This window comes from Periplaneta americana, chromosome 13 (genome assembly GCF_040183065.1).
Source record: "Periplaneta americana isolate PAMFEO1 chromosome 13, P.americana_PAMFEO1_priV1, whole genome shotgun sequence".
In the NCBI taxonomy this organism is placed as follows: domain Eukaryota; kingdom Metazoa; phylum Arthropoda; class Insecta; order Blattodea; family Blattidae; genus Periplaneta; species Periplaneta americana.
The window spans coordinates 135,147,647-135,164,417 of NC_091129.1; the positions used below are offsets into that span (position 1 = coordinate 135,147,647).

At 35.0% G+C, this 16,771-nt stretch overlaps 1 protein-coding gene across 1 annotated transcript in view; it reads left to right on the top strand.

Moving 5' to 3' along the window:
- The first annotated feature begins 570 nt into the window (after nucleotides 1-570).
- LOC138712458 (transmembrane protein 198) overlaps nucleotides 571-16,771 on the top strand; it is a 363,343-nt gene continuing 347,142 nt past the window's right edge. Inside the window, exon 1 of the mRNA XM_069844288.1 lies at nucleotides 571-725. The gene's annotated coding sequence lies outside the window, so the exon portion shown is untranslated. The remainder of the gene's footprint in view (nucleotides 726-16,771) is intronic.

Genomic DNA, 16,771 nt, shown 5'->3' on the forward strand with positions numbered 1-16,771 from the left:
CATTAATATCTAGATCATAAAACAACATGAAAGTAAATAATGAAATTGGATAACTAATGTTAGTGTGACAATAATAAACACTGGTAAGAAATAGTTATAATAATAATAATGATAATAATAATAATAATAATAATAATAATAATAATAATAATAATAATAGGGTAATAATAATAATGTGGATCATATGAGGAGACAAAGAGGAAGGCAGAAAATAGGAAAGATTGGAGAATGATGGGTTTGCAGTGAAAGACTTGCACTCCGGCAGAACAATGAATGAGTAAATGAATAAGAACAAACTGCTACTGACATATGGGAGCATACACGGTTGACCATATTGTACATGTGTTTGAATAGAAACGCATCTTCGGTAACGAACCCTGAACTTCATATGAACGAAGAAAGCGACGTTTTCGACCTAAAAAAGAGTGGCATTATCCATTGTTACAAAACAGAGCATCTGAAACTGGAAAGCAACGAAAGGATAAAAGAAAAGGAAAGAACAGGATGACACAACGAAGCAACAAACACAAACAAATGAAGACGGAAGCGATCCGAGCGATGCGCGCGCAGGCGGCTCGGGCTGGCGGCCAGTTCGCGCGGGGAGAGTGCTCAGTGCAGCTCGAAAGCCCCGGTCGGACGGAGTGTCGGTCGGTTGTGACGTGGCAGTGCGAACATGGCATCGAACCCGGACCCGCGGTGAGCGGAGCAGCACGATGTGACGGCAGGTGAGTCGGTGAGGAGCGCGAGTGAGCTTTGTGACGCCGAGGCCGGGACGGGACGGCCCTGACCCCCGGCCTGGGCCACCCGCCCGCTGTATCGACCCTCCGCCTGCCACCGCCCACCCCCCGCTCACAGCTGCGACGTGTTTACGATCCGGCGTGCTCCAGTCTCATTACTGCCTTCAGATGTTCCAATCTCATTATCTATGTCCTTTATCAGATCTTATGTGACGCATCTTGCAACACAAGTGGTTGTGTCATTGCTCTGGGAACTCTTTATTATGTGGGCACACAGTCGCTCTTGTTCCCAGGAGGCGTGAATCTTGCAGCATAAGTGGATGTACCACTGCAGTTTAAGATTTCAGTCTCATTTCGTAAACATGCAGTTGTCTCTAATTCCACGAGATACTGATTTCACGGTAGGTGTGTTCATACCACTGCATTTCCCGTGAAACGTGAACCCTGCAATAGAATTTAGTCCATTTAAATTCCACGAGGCGTGAATTTTGCAGCATAAGTGGATGTGTCACTGCAGTTAAAGATTTCAGTCTCATTTCGTAAACATGCAGTTTTCTCTAATTCCATGAGATAATGATTTCAAGGTAGGTGTGTTTATACCACTGCATTTCCCGTGAAACGTGAACCCTGCAATAAAATTTAGTCCATTTATTCCATTTCAATTCCACGAGGCGTGAATTTTGCAGCATAAGTGGATGTACCATTGCAGTTAAAGATTTCAGTCTCATTTCGTAAACATGCAGCTGTCTCTAATTCCACGAGACTCCGATTTCACGGTAGGTGTGTTTATACCACTGCATTTCCCGTGAAACGTGAACCCTGCAATATAATTTAGTTCATTTATTCCATTTCAATTCCACGAGGCGTGAATTTTGCAGCATAAGTGGATGTACCATTGCAGTTAAAGATTTCAGTCTCATTTCGTAAACATGCAGCTGTCTCTAATTCCACGAGACTCCGATTTCACGGTAGGTGTGTTTATACCACTGCATTTCCCGTGAAACGTGAACCCTGCAATATAATTTAGTTCATTTATTCCATTTCAATTCCACGAGGCGTGAATTTTGCAGCATAAGTGGATGTACCATTGCAGTTAAAGATTTCAGTCTCATTTCGTAAACATGCAGCTGTCTCTAATTCCATGAGATACTGATTTCATGGTAGGTGTGTTCATACCACTGCATTTTCCGTGAAACGTGAATCTTGTAATAGAATTTAGTCCATTTATTCCATTTCAATTCCACGAGACGTGGATTTTGCAGCATAAGTGGATGTACCACTGCAGTTTAAGATTTCAGTCTCATTTTGTAAACATGCAGCTGTTTCTAATTCCATGAAAGTCTGAGTTCACGGTAGGTGTGTTTATGCCACTGCATTTTCCGTAAAACGTGACTCTTGCAATAGAAGTTGATTTGGCATTAAATTTAATGTCTTAAGTATTATTAGGTGCAAAAAAACCGTTTGCATTCACTGACAAATTGCAATATTGTTGTTATTTATTCCATTTCAATTCCACGAGGCGTGAATTTTCCAGCATAAGTGGATGTGCCACTGCAGTTTAAGAGTTCAGTCTCATTTTGTAAACATGCAGTTGTTTCTAATTACATGAGACACTGATTTCACGGTAGGTGTGTTTATGCCACTGCATTTTCTGTAAAACGTGAATCTTGCAATAGAAGTTGATTTGCCACTAAATTTAATATCTTAAGCCTTATTAGGTTAAAAAAAACCGCTTGCATTCACTAGCTAATTGCAGTATCGTTGTTATTTATTCCATTTCAATTCCACGAGGCGTGAATTTTCCAGCATAAGTGGATGTGCCACTGCAGTTTAAGATTTCAGTCGTCCAATTACGTAAACATGCAGCTGTCTCTAATTCCACGAGACTCTGATTTCACGGTAAGTGTGTTTATGCAACTACATTTTCCGTGAAACGTGAATCTTGCAATAGAATTTGATTTGCCACTAAATATAATGCTCTAAGCCTTATTACGTACAGAAAAACCGATTGCATTCACTGGCTGGCTGCAGTAACGTTATTTATTCAATTTCAATTGCACGAGGCGTGAATTTTGCAATATAAGTGGATGTGTCACTACAGGTTGAGATTTCAGTCTCATTATGTAAACATTCGGTTCTCTCTAATTCCATGAGACTCGTTGTTAGGCTCATGTCACTAAATTTTCCGTGAAACGTGAATCTTGCAACAGAATTTGATTAGTCACTAAATCTAATATCCTAAGCCTAAGTACGGAAAAGTCGCTTCCATTTCCATGAAACTTAAGCTTTTCTTGCAGCCTAAGTGGATGTGTCACTGCAGTTTAAGATTTCAGTCTCATTACATAAACATGCAGTTCTCTCTAATTCATGAGACTCGGTTGTTAGGCCCATGTCACTGCTGTTTCCGTAAAAAGTGAATCTTGCAACATAATTTAATTTGTCACTAAATTTAATATCCTAAGCCTAAAGTACAAAAAAATCGCTTCCATTTCCGTAAGATTTGACTTCTCTTCCAGAGTGTTTAATGCCTTTGCATTCACTGGCTGATTCAATATTGTCATGATATTAACTGTATTTCAATTCCATGAGGTATGAATTTTGAAGCCTAAGAGGATGTGTCACTGCAGTTTAAGATTTCAGTCTCATTATGTAAACATTTAGTTCTCTCTAATTCCATGACTCGGCTTTCACGATAGCGTACTTATGCCACTGTACTGTATTTTCCATGAAACGCTAATCTTGCAATAGAATTTGATTTGTCACTAAATTTAAAGGCATACGTTTCATTACGTACAAATAAAACCGCTTCCATTCCGATGCAACTTGACGTTTCTCTTCCGGTGTGTTCAATGCCTTGCATTCAATGGCTCGATTCAATATTGTTATTTTTATTCTATTACAATTTTACAAGGTGTAAATTTTACGGCGTAAGTGGATGTGTAACTGCAGTTTGAGGTTTCAGTCTCATTACGTAAACATACAGTTTTTCCTAATTCCATGAGACTCGAATTTCACTGTAGATTGTTAAACTCATGTCACTGCATTATCTGTGAAATGTAAATCTTTCAACAGAATTTAATTTGTCACGAAATTTAATGTTCTGCTATTTATTATGCACGGAAAAAGCGCTTGCATTCTCATGTGACGTAAGCTTAACTTCCGAAGTGTTTAATGCCTTGCATTCAATGGCTCGATTCAATATTGTTATTTTTATTCTATTGCAATTTTACAAGGTGTAAATTTTACAGCATAAGTGGATGTGTAACTGCAGTTTGAGGTTTCAGTCTCATTACGTAAACATGCAGTTTTTCCTAATTCCATGAGACTCGAATTTCACTGTAGATTGTTAGACTCATGTCACTGCATTTTCTGTGAAACGTAAATCTTTCAACAGAATTTAATTCGTCACCAAATTTAATGTTCTACTACTTATTATGCACGGAAAAGGCGCTTGCATTCTCATGTGACTTAAGCTTATCTTCCGAAGTGTTTAATGTCTTGCATTCAATGGCTCGATTCAATATTATTATTTTTATTCTATTACAATTTTACAAGGTGTAAATTTTACAGCATAAGTGGATGTATCATTGCAGTTTGAGGTTTCAGTCTCATTACGTAAACATGCAGTTTTTCCTAATTCCATGAGACTCGAATTTCACTGTAGATTGTTAAACTCATGTCATTGCATTATCTGAGAAACGTAAATCTTTCAACAGAATTTAATTTGTCACCAAATTTAATGTTCTACTACTTATTATGCACGGAAAAGGCGCTTGCATTCTCATGTGACTTAAGCTTCTCTTCCGAAGTGTTTAATGCCTTGCATTCAATGGCTCGATTAAATACTGTTATTTTTATTCTATTACAATTTTACAAGGTGTAAATTTTAGAATTTATAAAACAGTTATATTACCGGTTGTTCTGTATGGTTGTGAAACTTGGACTCTCACTCTGAGAGAGGAACATAGGTTAAGGGTGTTTGAGACTAAGGTGCTTAGGAAAATATTTGGGGCTAAGCGGGATGAAGTTACAGGAGAATGGAGAAAGTTACACAACACAGAACTGCACGCATTGTATTCTTCACCTGACATAATTAGGAACTTAAAATCCAGACGTTTGAGATGGGTAGGGCATGTAGCACGTATGGGCGAATCCAGAAATCCATATAGAGTGTCAGTTGGGAGACCGGAGGGAAAAATACCTTTAGGGAGGCCGAGACGTAGATGGGAGGATAATATTAAAATGGATTTGAGGGAGGTGGGGTATGATGATAGAGACTGGATTAATCTTGCACAGGATAGGGACCGCTGGCGGGCTTATGTGAGGGCGGCAATGAACCTTCGGGTTCCTTAAAAGCCATTTGTAAGTAAGTAAGTAAATTTTACAGCATAAGTGGATGTATCATTGCAGTTTGAGGTTTCAGTCTCATTACGCAAACATACAGTTTTAATTCCATGGCACTCGGATTTCACGTAGGTTGTTTAGGCCCATGTCACTGCATTTTCTGTGAAACACGAATCTTATAACGAAATATTATTTACCATTAAGCTCTAAGCTTTATTACGTACGGATAGGACAGATTCCATTCTCATCCGACGTAACGTTTCTCTGCCGGACTGTTCAATATTTTGCATTCATTGACTGGCTTCAATATCGTTATGATATTTGACTTCATTTCCATGAGGCATGAATCTTGCAGCATAGGAGGATGTACTATTGCGTTTTCAAAGATTTAAGTTTCAACTTTAATTTCATGAGACTCGAATTGCACTTTAGATGTGTTTATGCCATTGCATTTCATAAGAATCACGAATTTGACTAAATAATTAGGTCTAACTAAATGTAAAGATTTTAGTCCCGCTATGAAAACATAGAATCACTTTTAATTCCGTACGAGTTGCGCTTTCCTTTCGGAGTGTTCATGCCATAGCAGTCAGCGTGTGGCTTTAACGTCGTCGTTATGACATAATCCCATGAGGCGTGAATCTTGCAGCTACTGTATTTAAATGTTTCAGTTTGATTATATAAACATGCAGGTTTCTTTAATTCCATCAGACCTAGATTTCACGGTAAGTGTGCTTATGTCATTGCGTTTTTCGTGTGATGCGATTCTTGCAACAGATTCTTGATGTGTCACTAAATGTAAGGGTTTCGTCTCATAATGCATAAAAAAACATCGCTTTTGATCTCATAAAATTTGCGTTTCCCTTTCGAACTTACATACTATTGCATTCAGTGAATGTATTTATATTATATATTTGTCCTTAATCCCATGACACATAGATCTTACAGCTACAGAATTTCAAGGTTTCAATCTCATTACGTAAACAAGCAATTTTTCATTGTATGGGATTCAGATTTCACGGAAGACGTGTTTTTGCTTTTTATTTTTACATGACAACCTACTCTTGCAAAAAAAAAATTGACGTGCTACTGAAGTTAAACCACTTTTAATTTCATGAGACTCGGAGTGGCCATGCCATTAGATTCAGCAAGTGACTTTATCGCCATTTACATCAATCTTGCAGCATATTAAAGCTTTTCGTCGCATTATTTAAATATGCAATTGTCTTTAATTCTCTGAGTTGTGTTTATGGAATTGCTTTTCCCAGGACACACGAATGTTTAAACAGAATTTTACATGCCACTGAACTAAAATTCAGCCTCATTATTTACGCATATAACCGTCTTTAGTCCCAGGTGTCTAGCGTTTTTCTTTCGTAGTCTTTATGCCCTTGTATAGCATTGTTATAGTCGCTATTAACCTCATGAGACGTTCATCTTGAAACTGCTGAACTAAAAGGATTCAGTCTTATATGTACGGTACATGCAGTTTTCTTTAAATTCATGAATGTTGAAACTTACCAATAAACTTTAAGGTTTTAGGCTAAGCCGTTTTTGATCCCATACTATTACAGTATTCATTTCATTCATTCAGTGAATGGCTTTTATGTCGCTATTATGACATATTCGTCCTTAAATCTTGCAGCATAAGGGGATATGCCACTTCATTTAATGGCTTCAAACACGTCACATCATCCGCATAGACAAGAAACTGATGTAACCCGTTCAATTCCAAACCCTGTCCGTTATCCTGAACTTTCCTAATGGCATATTCTAGAGCAAAGTTAAAAAGTAAAGGTGATAGTGCATCTCCTTGCTTCAGCCCGCAGTGAATTGGAAAAACATCAGACAGAAACTGGCCTATACGGACTCTGCTGTACGTTTCACTGAGACACATAATAATTAATCGAATTAGTTTCTTCGAAATACCAATTTCTATAAGAATATTATATAAAACTTCCCTCTTAACAGAGTCGTATGTCTTTTTGAAATCTATGAAAAAATAACGGCATGACGCGTCCTCAGGTTGCGGATAGACGAGACGACCTCCAGATATAATTAATAATAATAATAATAATAATACTAATAATACTAATAATAATAATAATCGGGAGGAAATTAAACGCAGAATAAATATGGGAAATGCGTGTTATTATTCGGTTGAGAAGCTCTTATCATCCAGTTTGCTGTCCAAAAATCTGAAAGTTAGAATTTATAAAACAGTTATATTACCGGTTCTTCTGTATGGTTGTGAAACTTGGACTCTCACTCTGAGAGAGGAACATAGGTTCAGGGTGTTTGAGAATAAGGTGCTTAGGAAAATATTTGGGGCTAAGCGGGATGAAGTTACAGGGGAATGGAGAAAGTTACACAACACAGAACTGCACGCATTGTATTCTTCACCTGACATAATTAGGAACATTAAATCCAGACGTTTGAGATGGGCAGGGCATGTAGCACGTATGGGCGAATCCAGAAATGCATATAGAGTGTTAGTTGGGAGACCGGAGGGAAAAAGACCTTTAGGGAGGCCGAGACGTAGATGGGAGGATAATATTAAAATGGATTTGAGGGAGGTGGGGTATGATGATAGAGACTGGATTAATCTTGCACAGGATAGGGACCGTTGGCGGGCTTATGTGAGGGCGGCAATGAACCTTCGGGTTCCTTAAAAGCCATTTGTAAGTAAGTAAGTAAGTAAGTAAGTAAGTAAGTAAGTAAGTAAATAATAATAATAATAATTTATTTATTTAATCTGGCAGGGCTAAGGCCAGTAGGCCTTCTCTTCCGCCCAGCCAGACTCTAATTCTAATTTAATATAATTGAAGACATTATTACAAAAACAGCCCCATTAATTTTTAATGAAATTAAGTTAACCCTTAAATTGGAAAAACTTCATTTCTCACACTAGTTTATTAAGCCTTGTCGGACTGTAAAGAAAACAACTATCGCAACGTCCACATTTTATATGTTGTACAATATTATAGTATTGTGAAATTTCAATTTTCCCACCATTTTTTTCTGTTGTTCTATTAAATTTATAGCATATAACCTATTAACCTGTTGTATCCTATAGGATACTTTATCAATTTAAGGATTAAGGACACATTTGCTATTTCAAATGTTTATAGACTCCAAATATGACACGTCAGGTGCAACAGCCACAAGGCTAAACACCAGTTGTACGGAACAGCTGACATGTGTTGTTTTATTTATTTTTATTGTTCTCCTGAAAAATATCAATTTTGACACGGTTGTTTTTATAATAATGTCTTCAATGGTTACATAGTTATTACATTAATATCTAGACCATAAAACAACATGAAAGTAAATAATGAACGTTGGATAAGTAATGTTAGTGAGATATGGACGGTAGCTGCGAATATATTGAATAAGCAGTCGTTGACGGCCGATAAGGAATGGTCCTCCAGCTTGGGTTGGGCGAAGAGCTAACAACCCATCACCGTTAAAATACAGCTTGTTACGAAACCTCAAAATAAAAATATTAGTTTTACACATTGAATATTCTCTTCTGCTATCTACAAGAACGTTTAAAAACGATGATATGTAATAAATGAAATAAATATTCTTACGTTTGAGTTGCACTAACTTGCTAATCACAGACACACATGTATGTAGCGTCATCTTTAAACTTATATGTGGTGCTGTTAGAGCTAATAACTGAAAACTTTAATACTAACTGCGTTGTTAATTATATTCAGAGTGAGAAATAATAATAAAATGTTGTCTTCGATATAAGGAAGTCGAAAGAGACTAATTCAATTCAATTCAATTCAATTTATTAAGCCATTAAACATACAGTGATAGGCTTCGTCACAAAAGAAAAAAAAAACATACATTTGAAAATACACATATAATTGAAAACAGTAATTAGAATGAAAACACAAAACATTTTGAAACTCTAAAATTAATGAAAACACTTCATTCTTATGTAATAATTGTATTAAAAAACAATTTCGTATGAATTTATGTTAAGAAACTCATCTACAGAGTAGAAAGGATTAATTAAAAGCCAATTATAAAATCTAGCTTTGAAACTATTGGTTGGTAACTTATAATATTGACTGGGAAGCTTATTGTATAATGTCATCCCCATGACAGAAAAATTTGTACTAGTTTTATGTAATCTACAGTATGGAACATTAATTTGTTTACTATTTCTAATTTCATGATCATGTATATTGGCTATTAATGAGTAATTGTCTATATCTTGTCGAGTGTAAAGGACTATGTCGTATATATGCATAAATTTATGACAGTTAATATCTGTGATTGTTTGAAAAGAGGTCGACAATGTTCAAGATAGTTTGATTGACATAGAATTCTAATGGCTTTCTTTTGCAAAATCAAGACACTCCCAATTTTGCTACTATTTCCCCAGAAAATTAAGGCATACCTAATTAACGACTGAAAGAACGAAAAGTAGGCACATCTTAAATAATTTTGAGAAACGCAAATCACTAATTTCTTTAATAAATATATAACTCTTGATAATTTTGTGCATATATATTCGATATGTTTTTCCCATGTTAAACTGGAGTCTATAAAAAGTCCTAGAAATTTGGTACAGTAATGTAACATGTAGGGGAGATTGTTGTACCTTTAGCACAGTGTACCTTTGAACATTTTTTTGTTTTTAAATTGTTGCTGCTACCTAGAGGACTCAAACTGAAGTAGATTGTAGAGAAAGCCGCTAAGTAGCTCTGGTCGTAGTTTCGGTTTGATTTATTGCAAAGTGTGAGTTCTGTGGACAAAACAAATCTTTTAGTACCAAAAGTAAACATTTGGTTCATTTCTATATATTTTATAAAACAAAACCAGATTGTATTTGTTAATATCTTTCAAGTACGGTGTGTTCCCTATCATCTGGTGAGTGTTAACATATTTTAATTTCCATGATTTATTCGACTCTCTGGTTTTGTGAGCCATATTTGTTTAAAAGTGCACCCTCTTGTACCTTTGAACACAAAACATCTTGTACCATGAAACATGTTCCAAAATACACGATACTATCGGCTTTTGTTTTTGTTTTATTTTAAGATCATGTCACGAAGTAAGTCTGGAGTTAAGAGGTCCCCAATTGATCCGGATGTCTTGAAGAAAACTGTTGAAAAGCAGTTATTGCTCTTGTAGGAAATAAAATCGCAATCAGAGAAGCCTGATGTGATTTATGATGGCAAATGTATTTTAAATATAATTGTCAGTTTTTACAGCTATATTCCACCTATATTCCATGTGTTCCAACTTACAAGAGGGTATGTTCCAAGGTACGTGAACCTGTTGTACCTTTGAACACATAACATATCCCTTCATTTTATTTTTTCCATCCTTAATAGATCTGTAAAACAGGAAAATACATACAGGAAGTTGTAAAGGAATCTTCAACAATTATTTCAAGATTTTTTTCATTTAAAAAATTTCATTTCCCAAAATTAAAAAAAAATAAAATGTGAAAAGTGTTTAAAGGTACAACAGTCTCCCCTATGGTTAAAACGAGGATCACTTTATTTCAAAATAGAACATGTCGAGAAGTAACGGACTTACTGTATATTAATGCATGCAGGACTACACAGTGATTAGGACTCATTAGCACCAATGATACCAGGGACAAGCAAGTCATTGGCTTTCTGACGTCCATTTTTGTGAACAATATTATCAACTGACAATGGGAGTTCGTGACACGTTGTAGGCTTCACGCAAGACACTAGAAAGCCCTCAGCGAGGTGATATCGCTCTATCCTGTAATTTGCAGTAGGGTCGTCCTTACGTAAGGCCGTGACTAGTTAGAAATCGCCGTGGCTTTCATTCAGCAGCCTCTTAGCCTATATGTAAGAGTTGAGAAATATATTCACTTCATATGAAAGCTATTCCACTTCGTACATGATTGCACTGAAGCACGACAGGTTTAACACTTCACAAAAGCCAATGCTCAGAAAAGGTTCGTGTCTCTGACCGCATTTTCATACGTGTGAGTGAGTGAGTGAGTGAATGAGTGAGTGAGTGAGTGAGTGAGTGATGCACATATGTACTGTATATATAATTGTATATACGTACATAATAATAATAATAATAATAATAATAATAATAATAATAATGTTTTATTTTCGCTGGCAGAGTTAAGGCCATAAGGCCTTCTCTTCCACTCAACCAGCCTTAATCAATACAATACATAAATTTAAATTACAAATATTTTCATTACCCTTAAAAGGTTCTCCAGCAATAATCTTCACTACACATTTATTTAAATTTAGATAAATCTATAAGGTAAAGTAGTAACTTAATTTATGAGCTAATTTAATTCAATGAATTATAATTAATTTAATATCTGAGATAGCTAGTAAAATGATGAAAATTAATTTATATAAGCTTACTAGGACTATGTTACAGGGAGAATATATATATATATATATTTCTATTTCTATAATGAGAATATTAATGTAATTGCCATTAGAGGTTTTGTAAATCTATTTAGAGAAATTAAAGATAATAATAATAAGAATGGACAGATGTTAGTTTCATTATAAGTAACAAATATTAATCAGCAATTCATCTGTTAAGTAAGAATTTATATAATTTTGACCTAAATGAAGCTATTGTCCAACAACCCCTTATATCACTCGGAAGCGAGTTCCAATTTCTAGCAACTGAAACTGTATAGGATGAAGAATATAAAGATGTCTTGTGGTAGGGTATAATGAGTAAATTGTTATAATGAGATCTTGTACTTAGCTGATGATATGCGGATAAATTTTGAAAACATATGAATATACGCATGTACTGGGCTTTCTACTGTAGGCCTACCGTCTAAAATCTGATTATTTTTACAAGTTTAACGGAACCTACTTACTGTACTACAAATATAGTCCTCTAACGCAGTGGTATTCAATCGTTTTTGCTAGCGTACCCTCAAACTGCATTGCAATTACATAAGAATTAATAAAAGACTTTGATAGATGTCATAAAAATATATTATTATTATTATTATTATTATTATTATTATTATTATTCAAAGGAAATTTATTTCAATATGTTCGTACAGATTTCTGCCTAATAACTCCGGATACAACTATGATAAAAAATGCGAGCACTTTAAATGTCGAATCCTGTATGCCAGACGTCATGATCTCGATTATTTATTCTTATGTAAGGTTCTTAAAGGTGACATTAATTGTCAATCTTTCTTAAACAGTGTCAGTCTTCGTATTCCTATGAAGGACATGAGACATCACAAACTCTTCTATATTAGAAATTCTAAATCTTCCTCGCCGGTCTCCAGATGTATTAAACATGCTAACTTACATGTAGGCGATTTCGATCCATTCAATGTGTAGAAGTATTAAAACATGGCAATGTCTTTGCTATTATTATTTACATAATCTTTCTACACAAATTGGTAATACTTTTGTAAGAATCATCTCCTTTCTATAAAATATTATAGTATTGATAATTGTTGTAAATTAATAATTTCAATCTTTGTTCTACATTTTGTTGTTATTTCAATTATTTAATTTGTACCATAGTTGTTCATTTTATTGTATTAATTGTATCACTGTGCTGGACTTTTATTGGCCAATGGTTGTTGTCCAGCACATAATAATAATTTATTATTATTATTATTATTATTATTATTATTATTATTCAACAATAGTTATTGATGCAATAATAATAGTATTGATTTACGTAAAATGATATTCAAGCAAGGAAAAACAAGAGTTGATATTGCAAAAGAAACTATAATATAATGCAATCATTTATCAACAAGTATAATAAAATAAATACATCAGCATTTTTACATATGTAATCAGTGGGATGCGTAACCCTTGAGATAACTACGCGTACCCTCAGCATAGATTGAATACCACTGTTCTAACGTACATAAACTTATTTAATATTTGAAATTTTGACTTGAAAAATTTGTATCATTAAGTGTCTATTATTCCTTTACAAGTGGATATTTTTTGTTAAATTTATTTATACATACTTTAACATCTGTGGTCATACCGCGTGTTAGGATCTGTGGGTACCTATTGCAGCAGGCCGTTGTTACTATTGCTGAGTTTCTGTTTCTGTCGTGTGTTGTAAATGTCTTGTGTTCATGTAACTGATTTTAGATTTGATTAATGTTCATGATATTGGTAATTTTTTTTTCTTTTTAAAATTCATTACAAATATAAGAACTAATACATCTTTTGGTCAGTTTTATCATAATTTGTAAACAAACTGTATCCTCTGTTAATTTATCAACATCTAAACCACCACTTTTGTGAAAAATCGTAATTGAGGCGGTAATGAATCATGGTATGTAAATTCTCAATCCGGCATTTGCCTCTGTGACTGAGGAAAACCATGAAAACCCCAGTCAGATTGACCGACTACGGGGTTTGAACTCGTGACCTGCCGAATACGACTCACAAACGCACCTCACGGTAGCGTCTGAGTGAACTCGTTCGGTAAATGGATATTGTATCCTAGAAATTTATGCTGTATCGCAAAGTGAGACTTTTGTTGTGAGAATTCAACAGCATTCTATATTTGACATGTTTCTGCAAAACTCATTACGTCAGGGTTTGGAAAGCAGCCAAAGTAATTCCATAACAAGTCTTTTTTGCATGTATTTACTTATCTGTTGAACAGTTCTCGCTATTTGTGTTGGCAAAAAAGAAAATAACAATGAAATTTTTAATTCGCACATCTACAATGAAATTCATTAGTAAAATATTAAGTGTGATACTTCTCTGCAGTTTTTCTCTCAAGTGAACAGTTGTACTGTGTGCGTCTTGATATGAAGACGGAAGTAACACAAGATGGAGTGTTTCTATTGTTTCTCCACTCCCATATTGTGCTGTCAACATTAATTATGATATGATGCTTGATGCTTCTATAAACGTCTGCACAATTAATACACATAAAGTAATAAAAATAAAACAATGTTAAATATACTTACAAAGATTAGACCTTTTAATTTATTTAGTTCTGATTCATGTGAGAATAATATTCAAACAGCATCAGATACTCCCAAGTAGGGGCCCCCATGGTCATGTGGCCAAAATGGTACGGGCCACTGTGTGACATAGGAAAAACAAGTGGCAAGGAACGCACATTTACGAAAGGGAGACGAATCTCCATTTTCCACTTCTCTGTCGAGAATTGAACAAGAGTCCGTAGATCTGTAGCTGCATATGCTATTACTTAAGGCACAGTGGAGAAAATAATAGTAATAATTATATTTTATAATTTATGTAATAATTAGCGGTATTATTATTATTATTATTATTATTATTATTATTATTATTATTATTATTATTGTATGATTGGAAATAAATTGTCCAAGATAAAATACAATTCCCTGGCTATTTAACATAAATACAAACGTTACAAATCCAATGTGAACCACAGTCTAATATATACAGCCACGAAGCTCAATACGTAGTAAATATGCATCCATAGATAATTGCTAACCACTACGATCGCTACTATCGCCTCATCACAGACAATGCGAAATTGTACCTGCACAGTCTATTGTTCCTAGTACCCTCACAACTCAAGCTTCGTGACTGTATATACTAGACTGTGTGTGAACCCTAAAAGTTCTCATACTTAAAATCAGTGTGTATGTACTACCAAAGCTGTCATTCTCGCAATGGAAGCCATCACCATCTTCTGCCATCATGATTATTAAATAATGTCAGTACCTTCATAAAAATAATGATGAATATAATGATGATGATGATGATGATAAATAATAATAATAATAATCATCATCTAGTGCTAAAAATAAACATGGATAAAACAAAATAAGATAAAATACAAAAGTAATAGTCGATTTAACAAACTGCAAATTAAGTTATTCCAATATGAACCTTCGAAGTCTAAACAAATATAAAATAAATTTAAACTCTAAATGTCCCTATATGCACTGTTGCGATCAAAATTATTACCATCATTGTAACTATATAATAATAATAATAATAATAATAATAATAATAATAATAATAATAATAATAATATCATCATCATCATCATCACTATCATCTAGTGCTAAAGAAAAGTAAAATACAAACGTATTATAGTCGATTTAACACAAATACAAATTATGTTATTTCAATATGAACCCTCGAAGTGTCAACAAATATAAAATAAATTTAAACTCTCAGTGTCTCCAATTGCACTCTGAGAGTTTCATTTTCATGTGGCACCAATATTACATTTCTACTTCTATTCATTAAAAAAATATAATCCTCTGAAGCCCCACCATCACTTTTGGGACACAGTGTATATATGTATAGGACCAGGCAAATGTAAGGAATAATTAATTCTATTGAGTCTTGATTGCTATCATCTTTTGATGCAATTGATTGTTGGAAGGGGTGTATTTATATGCAGTTGCCGAGGCTTAACTTTTGTTCACGTTCTTTGTAATAGAGTTTAGGCGGTAATTCTAATCTTGCAAGCAAGGTTTGCAGTGCTGCTCGATTCTTTATGCCTTCCAGATCATACCGAAAAATACGATCGGAGATTTTGTCGTATGATTCGATTATCGATTTTTAATTATGACGTCACCCATCTTGCGAGTAATTGAATTTTTTGTCTTTACGTAAACTTAAACTTAAAATCTTGAAGCTGTTAAGTTTATAATATTGTATCCGGTTACGGTTGCGTCTATGCGTAGGTATTCTGAATGGTTGTATTAAATGGAATGGGACTTAATTTTCATGTCAACGTTATATTAACGTCTAATCCTGCATTTCGAATGCGGTCTCAGTTTTTTAATTGGTTACTATACGAGCCTTTATCAACTACGATTGTTGTCTAGCGTCTAAGTGAAATGAAGATGTTAACGCCAGCTAAATTCGAATGCGGTCTCAGTTTTTTAATTGGTTACTATACGAGCCTTTATCAACTACGATTGTTGTCTAGCGTCTAAGTGAAATGAAGGTGTTAACGCCAGCTAAATTCGAATGCGGTCTCAGTTTTTTAATTGGTTACTATGCGAGCCTTTATCAACTACGATTGTTGTCTAGCGTCTAAGTGAAATGAAGGTGTTAACGCCAGCTAAATGAGTCCAGGCTCCAGCGTCGAAAGTCGCCAGCATTTACTCTTTAATTGATTGAGGGAAACCCCCGAAAAATACCTCAACCAGGACTGTCACTGTCAGACATGCTAACCGTTACTCCATAGATTTGATTTATTTTATTTTATTATTTTCCGACGCTGTATCAACATCTAGGTTATTTAGCGTCTGAATGAAATGAAGGTGATAATGGAGGTGAAATGAGTCCGGGGTCCAGCACCGAAAGTCATTGCTCATTGAGGGAAAACCCCGGAAAAAACCTCAACCAGGTAACTTGCCCCGCCCGGGATCCGAACCCGGGCCACCTGGTTTCGCGGCCAGACGCGCTGACCGTTACTCCACAGGTGTGGACTACTCCAAAGATGTGGACGAGACCTTACTTTCCAGTGATAACCGTTAGAGAGAAAGAACGTGAAATGGCAAAACTAAAATGAAAGATTCATGTAAAAGCACCATGAAAGGTAGAAATATACAGAAAAATGCATCATCATAATCCTTCACAATTCTAGTGGTCCGTGTCAACACACAATCGTCAGTTACCGGTATGTTTTAAAGGTCTTCTACAGAGGATCGTACTGAAAGTCATGAGCGACACATT